This window comes from Tiliqua scincoides, chromosome 2, assembly GCF_035046505.1.
Source record: "Tiliqua scincoides isolate rTilSci1 chromosome 2, rTilSci1.hap2, whole genome shotgun sequence".
NCBI lineage: Eukaryota > Metazoa > Chordata > Lepidosauria > Squamata > Scincidae > Tiliqua > Tiliqua scincoides.
Genome location: NC_089822.1, coordinates 263,124,867 through 263,137,458, shown reverse-complemented (window position 1 = coordinate 263,137,458; position 12,592 = coordinate 263,124,867). Strand labels below are relative to the sequence as shown.

Sequence of the window (12,592 nt, the reverse complement as noted above, 5' to 3'; positions counted from 1 at the left end):
ACAGAAGCCATGCTGATTCTCCCTCAGCAACACCTGTTCATCTATGTGTTTTGAGATTCTATCTTTGATGAGGCATTCCACCATCTTACCCGGTATGGATGTTAGGCTGACCGGCCTATAGTTTCCCGGGTCCCCCCTCTTTCCCTTTTTAAAGATCAGTGTGACATTTGATTTCCTGCAATCCTCTGGCACCATGGCTGTTTTGAGGGACAATTTGCATATTTTAGTCAAGAGATCAGCAACTTCATTCTTCAATTCCTTAATAACTCTTGGGTGGATGCCATCAGGGCCCGGTGACTTATTGATCTTTAATTTATAAATGAGGTCTGAAACATCTTTTCTTTTAACCTCTATCTGACTTAATTCCTTGGTCAGGAGGGGCCGTTCGGACAGCGGTATCTGCCCGAGGTCTTCTGCCGCGAGAACAGATGCAAAGAACTCATTTAATTTCTCTGCCATCTCTAAGTCTCCTTTTATCTCCCCTTTCCCTCCCTCACCATCCAGAGGGCCAACCGCTTCTCTGGCAGGTTTCCTGCTTCTAACATATTTGAAGAAGCTTTTATTATTCCCTCTCTAACTTGGCTGGTTACCCATGCGGGCACCCTCCTGGATTTAGTGGAGCCCGTCTTCCTTTGCGGTATACACTTCCGCTGGGCCTCTATTAATGTTGATTTGAGCAACCTCTATGCACTCTGGAGAGACTGGACTCTTTTTACCTTCCCTTTCAACCTCCTTCTAACCAGACTCCTCATTTGTGGGAAGTTCGCCCATTGGAAGTCAAGGGTTTTTGTGAGAGATTTGCCCGGTATCCTTCCCCTGACGTGCATGTTGAAACAGATCACAGCATGATCACTTTTGACCCAATGGCTCAGTAACATTGACATCTCTAACCAGGTCCTGAGTACCGCACAATATTAAATCCAGAATCACCTGTCCTCTGGTGGGCTCCATGACTAGCTGTTCTAAGGGACAGACATTTAGCATGTCAAGAAATCCCATCTCCTTTTCATGACCAGAACACAAATTGACCCAGTCTATATGTGGATAATTGAAGTTCCCCATGATTACAACCCTGTCCCTCCTTGTCACCTCCCTGATCTGTTTCCTCATTTCAAGTTCCCCTTCTGATTTCTGGTCTGGAGGACGATAGTATGCTCCCAGTATTACAACGCTCCTCAGGCGTGGTAATTTAACCCACAGAGATTCTACAGTGGTGTCGGACCCACCTTCAATCTCTACTTTGCTGGATTCTATCCCTTCCTTAACATAAACGGCCACCCCACCTCCAACATGCCCCTCCCTGTCCCTCCTGTAGAGTTTATAGCCCAGGATTGCGGTATCCCACTGATTTTCCGCATTCCACCAGGTTTCCGTTATGCCCACTATATCAATGTGTTCCCTTGTCACCAGACATTCCAGTTCTCCCACTTTTGCTTGGAGACTTTGGGCATTTGCATAAGCATTTGTATGTGGAATGCCCCAGGAAGGGCTGCTTATTAGCTCCTTTATCCCTGAATCCTCTCATTGTCCGAAACCGTCTATGTCGTACCATCACGCTACCATTCCCAATTTCTTCTCCTACTCTGCCTTTGTCTTGTTGTTCTCTAACCTCCCCATCCATAGGGATGAGGAGTCGCGAACCTGATGCCCCTCGGCTCCTGTTGGCCTTCCCCCGGGGATCAGTTTAAAATGCCACCTTTTTAATGTTATGCACCAGCAGTCTGGTTCCATTCTGGTTCAAGTGAAGCCTGTCCCTCTTGTACAGGCCCCGCTTGTCCCAAAACGTTCCCCAGTGCCCAACGAATCTAAACCCCCCCTCCCTACACCACCGTCTCATCCATGCATTGAGACCCCTGATCTCCACCTGCCTAGCTGGCCCTGCGCGTGGAACAGGTAGCACTTCCGAGAACACTATCTTTGAGGTCCTGGCTTTCAGCTTCCTACCTAATAGCCGAAATTTGGCCTCCATGACCTCCCGGCTACACTTGCCCACGTTGTTGGTGCCAACATGCACCACAACTGCTACCTCCTCCCCAGTACTGTCTACCAGCCTGTCTAGACGAGAAGTGATGTCCGCAACCTTCGCACCAGGCAGACAAGTCGCTATGCGGTCCTCACATCCATCACAAACCCCCCTCTCTGTTTCCAATAATCGAATCCCCACTACAAGAAGCCCCCGACCCCCCTCCCACCGAGGAGTATCCTGAGTGCATTCGGATACAGGCCCATCCCCTGGAGAAGGGGTCCCCCCTAGGGGATTGTTTCCCTCCTCTCCATGATAAAGTCCTCCAGTCCTCCAGCCCTGAGGAGCTGCACGCCTGAGGTTGTGATGAAGCCTGATCGTACCCAGAAGTGTCCCCAGGGTCTTTCTCTGCCTGCCTCTGCTTCTCCAGGTCAGCCACCAAGGCTTTAAAGTAGCAGACGTGTTCCCTGAGACCCTGGATCTCCTTGCACCGAGGACACACCGTTGACTTATGCCCCAGAGGCATATAGTCATACATGTGGCACTCCATGCAAAACACTGGATAGCCCCCGCCCTGCTGCTGGCTGTCTGACTGCATAGCTTTTTTTGTTGTTTTTATTTAGGGGCACTTAAAAAACCCTTCACTGGTTTGCTGCCCTCTTCTCAAGGGAAGAGAAGGGTGGTGTCTGGGGCCCTGGCTTCCTCACCCTTACCTGGCACTTTGTTCCCAGAGGCACTGGGTGTCCCAGAGGCCATGAGTGCTTCTGCAGAGAGGCTCATGTGGTGGCAGGCACTAGCTTTATACCCCTAGCTAGCTCCTCCTCCCTCCCTCCTTGCTGATTGAAAGGGGGGCTGGTCTTCCCAGGTGAGATTACAAAAGCTCAGGAAGACAGAAGGCTGTTGATGGGTTTAATCCACTCTGCAGCCCCCTGAATGGGTTGCCTGGATTAGCCTAATGGGGCTCTTATCACCTGCTAAAGGTCAATGGCTATGCTAAATTGCCCAGTCCAGGGTCCATGGGTGGCAGTGCAACAGGTGCACCCAGAAACCTCCTCCCTCCCCAAAGGCTGCAGCAAAGGTAGTGTGAGCATCTTTGGCAAATGCAACAAAGAACTACACCTCCCAGCATACTCTGGATCCAGGGGGAGGGCAGTGCTCAAGCATTCCTGGGACTCATGTTCCACCTCTCTTGCTTGATTGAAGGAGGTCTTGTAAGCCTGGGTAAAGTAGGTATGGAGGATAAGCTGTTTCCCATGCAGCAAATCCCCCCTCTCCACGTCGCTGAAATGGTCCAATGGAAAGGCAGAAGCCAATATGGTTGGTTCCAGCGGCGTCGCAGGAGTTGCCAGAACGTGACTGTGTTCAGCCATGAACTGCCGGGACTCCGGCTCTGGATTTTGCCTCGAGGTTGACTCCTGAAGCCTTTTCCATAACTGGATGTAGCCACAAGGCAGTGGAGGTTTGGGATCAGAGTTTTCCTTCTCTCAGATGAGCTGCCTTCCCAGGCTGACCAGTCCCATCTACCCGGTGGTTTGTAAAGCACAATGTAATGTACATTGCAAAGCACAATGTAATGTAATTACAGTGTGGAATGTAAAGCAGTGGTTCTCAATCTTTTAGCACTGGGACCCACTGGAAGTGATGTCATGACTGGAAAGTTACATCAACTGGAAGTTACATCATCAAGAAGGGAAATTTTCAACAATCCTAAACTGCAATCCTACCCACACTTACCCAAGAGTAAACCCCATTTACTGTCATTGTTAAAAGCATATACAAAGTAGCCTGTAAAAAGTACAGATGTGTAACACTTACCTTAGTGCAGTCACATGCCATGGGAGCCTCAAGTCAAACAGATTAAAAATAAATATTGAAATGAATGGGGACCCACCTGAAATTGGCTTGCAACCCACCTGTTGGGTCCCGATGCACTGGGAAAGGAAGAGTTGTAAATGTATGCTTTGTCTACTCTCTCTCTCTCTGGGAAGGGAGCGATGCCAGTCCATTGCCCACAGCTTATACTTCTTTGCACTGGGTCCAGGGGTGGCAGTGCATCAGGTACACCCAGAAGACTCCACCCTCCCCAAAGGCTGCACAATAGCTAACGGGAGCATCTTTTGCAAAAGCAAAGAAAAACTGGACCTCCCAGCATCCTATGGACCAGGGGGAGGGCAGAGTGGCCAGGAGTTCCGTGGGTCTCGTGGTTCACCTCTCTTGCTTGATTGAAGAAGGTCTTGGCGAAGGTGGCAAAGGGTCCTGCTGCAGCCCCCAAAGTGCCAGTCTAAGATGCCAGAAGATTGCTTGTCTGAACAACAGAATAAACAACAATAAATAAATGAAAGAACTATGGCTATTGCCCAACAGCCAGGGATGTGGGGTGGGGTGGGCAGGGAGGCTGGTGAGATAAAGCCTTCCCCCCAAAGTCCTTTGAAAAGTGCTACCACCAGGTGAGGCACCCAGGAATGCACAAGCCACGCGCTCTGCCTGCCTGTTCCTCTGCCCTCCCTGCTCTGCGCGTGGTTTGCGGGTGCTTGGGTACCTCACACGGTGCCAGTGATTTTCAAAGGACTCTGGTGGGGAGGCTCTGCCTCACCTGCCTCCCTACCCACCGCACCTCCCTGCTAACAGTACATGCTCTCAGATCTGTGTCCCACTGTATCCAGAGACACATACGGTGAAGCAGGGGAGCAAACAATTGTGAATTGTGTTTTGTGGGTAGGGAAAGGAGTTATACTACATTGTTGCCTAAGCCCATCTGGGCCATGTGTGAACACCATCATGCATGAGCTCCTGGGTCTCTGCCACAACTGGCTAGAGGTGCCACATGCAGGCCAGCAGCTGTGGGAGGAACCCAGAAGCCTCCTTCCCACCCAAAGGCTGCAGCAAAGGTAGTGTGAGCATCTTTGGCAAAAGCAACAAAGAACTACACCTCCCAGCATGCTCTGGATCCAGGGGGAGGGCAGTGCTCAAGCATTCCTGGGACTCATGTACCACTTCTCTTGCTTGATTGGAGGAGGTCTTGTCGAAGGCTGGCAGGGGAGAAGGACCTGGTTGCTTTGCTGCCCCCAAGCACAGGCAGGATCTTCCCTTTGCACTCTGCACTGGAGGAGAGTCTGTGACTGCAGAGGTGGGTGGTCTGTGCGACACCCTGCAATAGTGCAGTGGGGAGGGGTGGCTCTTCCCTTGGGTGCATTCAGAGTACCTGGCATGTTGCACTGGGGAGGGGGGAATGGATCGCCTGTGGACCTCCCTATGCTGGAGGAGGGAGGGAGAGGACGATCCCCTGTCCTGAGCACAGATTCTCTCTGGGGAAACTTGCTAGAAATGGCTGCGCCAATTATCACAACCACAAAGGCGGTTGCAGGTGGAATTAGGGGTGTTTAATAGTGCACAAGAAAGCCATTTATGGGCCACCTCTGGTTCTATCACACATTTTCCAACACAACACCTGATGCTAGAATTTCTTCAGAGGTTGGGGAAGAGAGGAGCCAAAATCCAGACCTCCCCTTGAGACTTTCACTCCAGAATGTCTCAGTCTGCTGCCTTCCAGGCTTTGGGACAGGACGTGTTGCTGAGAAGACCCAGCCCTGACATGCCTTGTTCTTTCTGCTCCCACAGACTGCAGACTGGCAACCCAGATTCAGTGTGGATCAGCTCTTCCTCTCTCGGACTTCCTAATGGGTACCGCAGATCCAGCTCAGGTATGAAGTTTGAGGAGTACGTTTGTAGTTTTGTGGTGGGGAGCCAGAGCAGGACAGTTGCGACACGTGTAAAAGTCTGTTGCCGCTTACAGACAATACAGACGGTGAAGCAACTGTGAACATTTAAAATGTTGATTTCTCAAGTATCTCAATGGAAAAAATTAAGATTAAGTCATTTACAGCCAACGTTGCATCTATGCAACAAGGATCAAACGGGTACACTTGTGGTTTGGGCAGAAACCAGTTAAAGAAGGAAGAAAGTTGAAAAAAAGGAGTTCTAGAAAGACTATGGTAATTTCTCAAGCTGTGGGTCAGGACCCTCTAGGTGGGTCGAGTGCCAATTTCAGGTGGGTCCCCATTCATTTCAATATTTTATTTTTAGTATTTTAGACTTGATGCTTCCCTGGGATGTGACTGCATTTGGGAAAATGTGACAGAACTGTAATTTTAAGAAGCTACTATGTATATTTTTTAAACAGTGATAGTATATGGAACTTACTCCTGGGTAATTGTGGGTAGGGTTGCAGCCTAGGATTGTTAAAAATTTTCTCTGCTTGCTGATGTCACTTCATGACATCATTTCTGGTGGGTCTGACAGCTTATCTTTCTAAAAAGTGGGTCCCGGTGCTAAATGTGTGAGAACCATTCTGGTCTACTGGTCTAAGCGGTATTGTCTTCAGCAGGTCCATAGCCTTAACAGGAAGCTACACACCTCCTGCTCTGCATCCTGGAATGTCCCTGGCCCACAACTTTAGTTATACAAAATTCTGGGATTTTCCCTTTGGGAAAGTTATGATCTACATGTTCTGTCAATCATTGTTTCTTTAGATCATTGTGACATAATGATCCTCCTATCCTGTTTTTGAGAGAACAACATTAATTCTCTTGGCTCCAATTTCAGTTATTTTTCTCAATTTAAAAAAGAGAACTTAACCATTTCAGATCTCCCTATCAGCTGGTGGAGATTTGAGTAACCCTATAGGTCTGGCTGGGATGTTACTTGTGGTAAGAGGAAAAACACCCCTAACCTGCACTGGCTACTGCGCAGGCCCTGATTGTGCGGTGCAGGTTACAACTGGGCTGCCCATCACTGAAGAATAAGGCCTCCCTCCTTGAAAGCCTGGACAGGATATTGATAAGAACTGTCCTCTCCCAGCAGATCATCCGAAATCTTCGCTCCTGACAGCAGCCACGTAAGCAGAAGGGCACCCAACATGCCAATGACAATAGCAAATGCCGAGCTTCCTTGTTCAGCTTTCCCCATGTTTTTACATGGACATCTGCGGAGTCTAAACTGCTGAAAAAACTATCTGGATACATGAATAGGAGAAGATTATACTTGATACCTGAAAATACTTGCAGGCTTCTTCGGGTGAGGAAGGAAAGTGTGGATGTTTTGTCTGGCTTGGGAGCCACTCCTTTCCTGCCTGTGCCGGAGATGCGGAGGAAGGTCTGGGGTCCTGGACACTGTCTGAGGGTGTTTTGTTCTTGCAGGGTCCGGTGATTTTTGAGGATGTGGCCGTGCATTTCACTGAGAAAGAGGCAGCTCTGCTGGGCCCAGACCAAAGAGCCTTGTACAGGGAAGTCATGCTGGAGAATTACCGGAATGTGGCCTCTGTGGGTAAGGGGGCTTCTTCCATCATGTGGCCAATGGCTTTTTCTAGCCCTTTTCCTTTTCAGGAAGACCTTTTTGCTGCCTCTAAAACAGGAAGTGGCACCCTACGAACCATGAGCTGTATCTGGTCTGCCAACCAACATCGCCCAGCCCTGTGAGGCCCCAAACCCAGTGGAAGGCCCCAGCCCCAAAGACCATGCTGTGCCTCCCTCTCCCCTTTTCTTCCTCGATATATGGCAGCTACGAGGCAGGGCAGAGTCAATATCATGTTCACAGAGTTAAAGCTTTCTGCTAAGCGTAGGGCAAAGCCATTCAGCACATAACTGGGGCACTGATGGCACTTCTGCTGCCAAGCTCATGGGGGGGGGGAGAGCACCTCCACCTGAGAACTCCAGCATTCTTCTCTCTGTGGTTAAGGCCCTGTGATTCTGAGGTTTGCTCAGAACACAGTATGAGTAGCATACAGCTTGCTATGCTTAACGGAGTGTGCTACTCATGAGTAATGAGACTCTGCAACACTGAGATCAAACTTAACTGGGACTCCCCAGCATCAGCTCTCATGCAACAAGGCAAGACTCCAAAAGGCCCTGAGAAGGAGCAGAGGGAGGTGAGCCCAGCAGCCTGGAGCAGCAGCATCAAGCAGGTAGAATCAGCTTGGCTTGCAAAGTGCCCACAAAGTGTGAAACACGAGGCAGAATCAGGGTCAAGTGCCCACCTCTTGGGGGGTGCAGCACTCACAGAGCAAAGCCAGATGGATCAGCTTCCTGAGCTGAACTAAACTGCATTCATCAACTGAACTGGAGCACGATTCAGTGCATGTCTATTCAGAAGTAAGTCCCACTGTGTCCAGTGGGGTTTCTCTCCTGAAGGAAAAAGAGTGTAGCTGGACTGTGTGCATGACTGTGGTCATGGGGGGGAGAGAGGAAGAAGAGGAAATCATTTTCCAGAGAGGAGGTTTAAGGGCTGGTCACTGTTAATGCTGTGACCTGTTCTTGCCCCGTGTTTTAAGAGGGACGCGGAGAAGCTGGACCAGGGGTGCACACCCTCCATTTGGATTACTTGGAAATGGCTGGGTTTTGTCTGCCGCACAGTTGTGTGTCTTTCTTGTCTTTCCTACTTGTGACGTAACGCATAGCTAAACTGCCAGGCATTCTCCTTCACTTACCATCCATAATTTAAATTGTGGTTCTAATTCAAATTAGAAGGTATGCTTTGTAATAATAAAATTTGGAGTATTTATTACTTAAGTAAAACAAACATTCATAGTTAGTTGGGTTTTATTATTCTTCCCTTCATTTATCAGATATAGGGATGAACGCAGCTCACTCTCCACTCCCAGACGTGGCCTTTGGCCGTGGTCCAGAAGAAGCTTGCCGAGCCCTGCTGTTAAGGAATGATTTCATTCCTTTGGTTTCTTCTCTGCCTTCACAGGGAGAGCTCTGAGGGTTCAAGGACCTTCAGCTGAACCTATTGTTCTCTTCTCCTTCCCAAGGGCGATTTCCAGCTGCCAAGCCTGACCTCGTTGCCCAGCTGGAACGAGGGGAAGATCCGTGGGTGCCCGAAGCTCAGGGACTGGATGAAGAGGCCTCTGGCTTTTGTCGGGGTAAGCGATTCAAACCCAAGATAATAATGCAGCTATCCCTTTCATGAAACATTTCCACTTAACTTTTACGCCATCGTTTTAACATAAGAACTTCAGGAGAGCCCTGCGGCATCAGGACATAGGCCCATCTAGTCCAGCTTCCTGTACCTCACAGTGACACAGTACAGCAAGAGACTTGCATCCTGGTGCCCTCCCCTGCATCTGGCATTCTGAGGTAGCCTACTTCTGCAATCAGGAGGTTGCACATACCCATCATGGCTTGCAGCCTATGATTGAACTTTTCCTCCAGAAATTTGCCCAATCCCCTTTTAACGGCATCTAGTCCAGATGCCATCACCATATCATGTAGCAAGGAGTTCCACAAACTAATTATCCACTGGGTAAAAAATGCTTTTCTTTTGTCTGCCCTCACTCTCCTGACACTCAATATTAGTGGATGTTCCCTGGTTGTGATGTAGTGTGAGAGGGAAAAGAGCCGCTCTCTGTCCACTCTTTCCATTCCCTGCATAATTTTGTACGTCTCAATCATGTCCCCCCTCTGGTGCCTCTTTTCTAGACTGAAGACACCCAAACGCTGCAGCCTTTCCTCATAAGGAAGGTGCCCCAGTCCGGGTCATTTTGTTGCTCTCTTCTGCACCTTCTCCATTTCCACTATATTCTTTTTGAGATGCGTCAACCAGAACTGGACAAGATTGAAACTTTCTCCCTGCTGTGCTGTTTCACATTCCCCCCCTTCTGTGGCAACGCATTCAAAACCTTTCCTGGCCTACCCCAGCTACAGTGGCACTGCCCACTCTAGCACTGGCTGGATTCCTAGCAACTCATCCTGCTGGGGTTGGAGACCAGGCTAATCTGCCTAATCTGTGATCTTGTTGAGATGGAAGGTGGGCGTCATTCAAGGCAGCCCTTCTCCAGTGCGCCTGGGTGGACATTCTGCCTTCTCTGTCACCACAACTGCCAAAAGTATTAGCTTTGACTCACAGAATTCAGGGCCACATGATGTGATGGTGGCACAAAGCAGATAGCTTTAAAAGCAGTGGGAGAGATCCTTGGGAACAGGTTGTATCCATTACTACTAGTCACAACAGCTGTGTGGAACCTCTAGGTTCAGGATTTCCTTTGAATCCCAGTTGCTCAGAAGCAACAACAGGAGAGGACTGCTGGCCAAGACGATCTGCCTTGGTTCCCCTGAGCCCTCTTGTCTGGCCAACGCTGGAAGCAGGAGGCTGGGCTCTGCAGACCTGTGGTTGTGTCCAGCAGGGCTCTTCTTTTCTATTTTTAAAGTGTTTTTGCAACTGCTTTTTCCTCTTAATAGATGCTGTTTAAAATTTGTATTGTGTTTTGATTTCTATGAGCTGCTTTGGAGGTTCTTATAAAAAGATGGCCTATGAATATTTGTAATGCATAAATCATAAGGTTGCAGTGGGTTCTGGAAGAACTGCCGGATCCTGGCCCCATCTTCTCCTGCCTGCCCACCTGCCTTTCTCATGCCCCCCAGACTCCTGCGCCGGCCTGGAAATGCCAGCGCAAACTTATCTTCCTCCATCACTGCAGAGGCATTCCTGCACTGGCCTAGCTGACTTCCACAGAAGTGCAAATATGCTTTGCAACAGGTTTGCCACCCTCCCGGGACAGTGCAAGGGACTTGCATCAGCCCAGGTGCCATTAGGATTGCACCGTAAGAGTGATTTCTCCTTCTTTTACTCTCTTCCTCTGTTTAGTTTGGGCTCCTACTCTCAGGTAAACTCTGGTCAACTCAGAGTGGACCTGCTTAGGCTTGAGCTTTAGCCCCCTGTCCAAATTATGCCTCCCTGCTTTGATTGATTGATGGCCCTCACTTAGCTCCTGTGTCCCAATTTACTGAACCTTTCAATTATGTTCTAACTTAGTTTAAGTTCTAAATTGGGTTAAGAATAAGGTAAATTTAAATAAAGTACAAAAGCTTCCTTTCCTCTTTCTCCTCATCTGTTTTTTTTACTTTTGAAGTGCCTCTGCTTTGAGCTCTTACTCTCCAGTAAACTCTGCTGCTCCTTAGAGTAGGCCTCTGTAGACTTAGGATGTAACTCACTTCAGAATCAGCTCACTGTCTAAAGTCTGCCTTACTGCTTTTAATTAAGCAAGCACTTATGTATGACCTTTATTGTGCTCACCCAGCTCCTGTGCCCCAAATTACTGGACCTTAGAAGTCCTCCCTCAGGTGAGACGAAGTGCTAACTTTAGGTAAAGCTAAATTTGAAAACTGATTTAAGGTTAGAAAACAAAGAGTACACTTCCCTTCTCTTCCCCCCTCTCCTTGTACAGATGCTTAACTTGCCCTGTCTTACTTGGCACTTTGTTCCAGGAGGCCACCATTCCTGTCCTGCCTTTCTGGGAAAAGGTCCCTTTATCTTAAATTCATGGCATTTGCAAAATACATAAACTACTGACCAGTCCAGTGGTTCTTAAACTTTTCCCACTGGGACCCACATTGAAACTGACACTCTATTGTGTCCCAGCTTTCTGAGCCTTCAGAAACAGTTTCACTTTACCAGCCATTCAGGCCTCTGTTTTTCTCCTTTTTAATATGGTGAGGAGAGGGTCCACATTCTGGAGCGTTTGTTGAACTCCACGTTTATTGGATCAGGACCGTACTCAGGGCCTTGCATTCCCCTTTGCCTGACCTTCAATAAGAGCTGAGGTACATCCACCTATCCACACTAAATGAGCATGCTTCACTCAGTTTCACTTTCCATAGGGCTCTAAACCTTTTGCTTTTCAGCTTGGGGGGGGGGACTTCCTTCTCAAGAGCATGTTGTGGACTGTGTTCATAGAACTGAGACCATTTCAATATTATTGCTCCCCCCTCAGCCTGCTCTTCAATGTTCAAGTAGGTTTGCATACTCATGAGTAAACATGTACATGCTGCTCCGTTTCTGTAGGGCTCAGTACATTATCCTTGTCAGCTATCAGCTTGTCAGTTTCATAATTTAGCACAAATCATATTATGGCCCATAACTTGGGAACCAGTGCACTAGAATAATTAAGGGTGCAATCCTAACCCCTTATGTCAGTCCTTTCCAGCACTGACATAAGGGCAATGCAGCTGCGAGGTAAGGGACCAAACATTCCCTTACTTTGAGGAGGCCTCTGTGAGTGCCACCCAACTGCAGGATGCAGCACATCTCCCATTGGCACCGCTGTGCCAGTGCTGGAAAGCAGTGACATAAGCGGTTAGGATTGTGCACTAAATCTTATCAGTGAAACAGTACACAGAAATACTGATCTAACCAAGGACTGGGCAGAGGCTGGCAAGATTCTGCTTTGCTTGCCACCAAAACCCTGAATTCCACCAGCAGAACCAATTGCAAATAGTGGCTGGATATATACACAGAATGCCTCTGAGGACAAGTACTTAGACAAGCCATTTCTCTATTCATATGCTGAAAATATTTTCTTTTATTCCAGGAAGTAGCAGAAAAGATAATGAGGATCAGGGGCAGCCACACTGGGTGTCATCAAAAACTATCATGCATGATGTCCAAGAAGTGACTTTTAGAGACCAAGGCAGAACAGAGAAGAAGGAGCAAAGACAGACAGGGAAATGGAGAAATCAATGGGAAGATTTTCAGGGTGGAAATGTCACCCTGGTAGAACCAGAAAAAGAAAGTGGAGAGAGTGAGGAACAAGGCTCTCAAGGAGCAAAAACTTTCAGGAGTAAATCAAAATTGAGA

The 12,592-nt window shown here is 48.4% G+C and overlaps 1 protein-coding gene and 1 pseudogene across 1 annotated transcript in view; both read left to right on the top strand.

The window, feature by feature from the left end:
* The window catches only part of LOC136640361 (zinc finger protein 585A-like), a 474,925-nt gene that overhangs the window by 262,654 nt on the left and 199,679 nt on the right, over positions 1-12,592 (top strand). The window lies entirely within an intron of this gene.
* The window catches only part of LOC136640516 (zinc finger protein 208-like), a 163,825-nt pseudogene that overhangs the window by 124,372 nt on the left and 26,861 nt on the right, over positions 1-12,592 (top strand).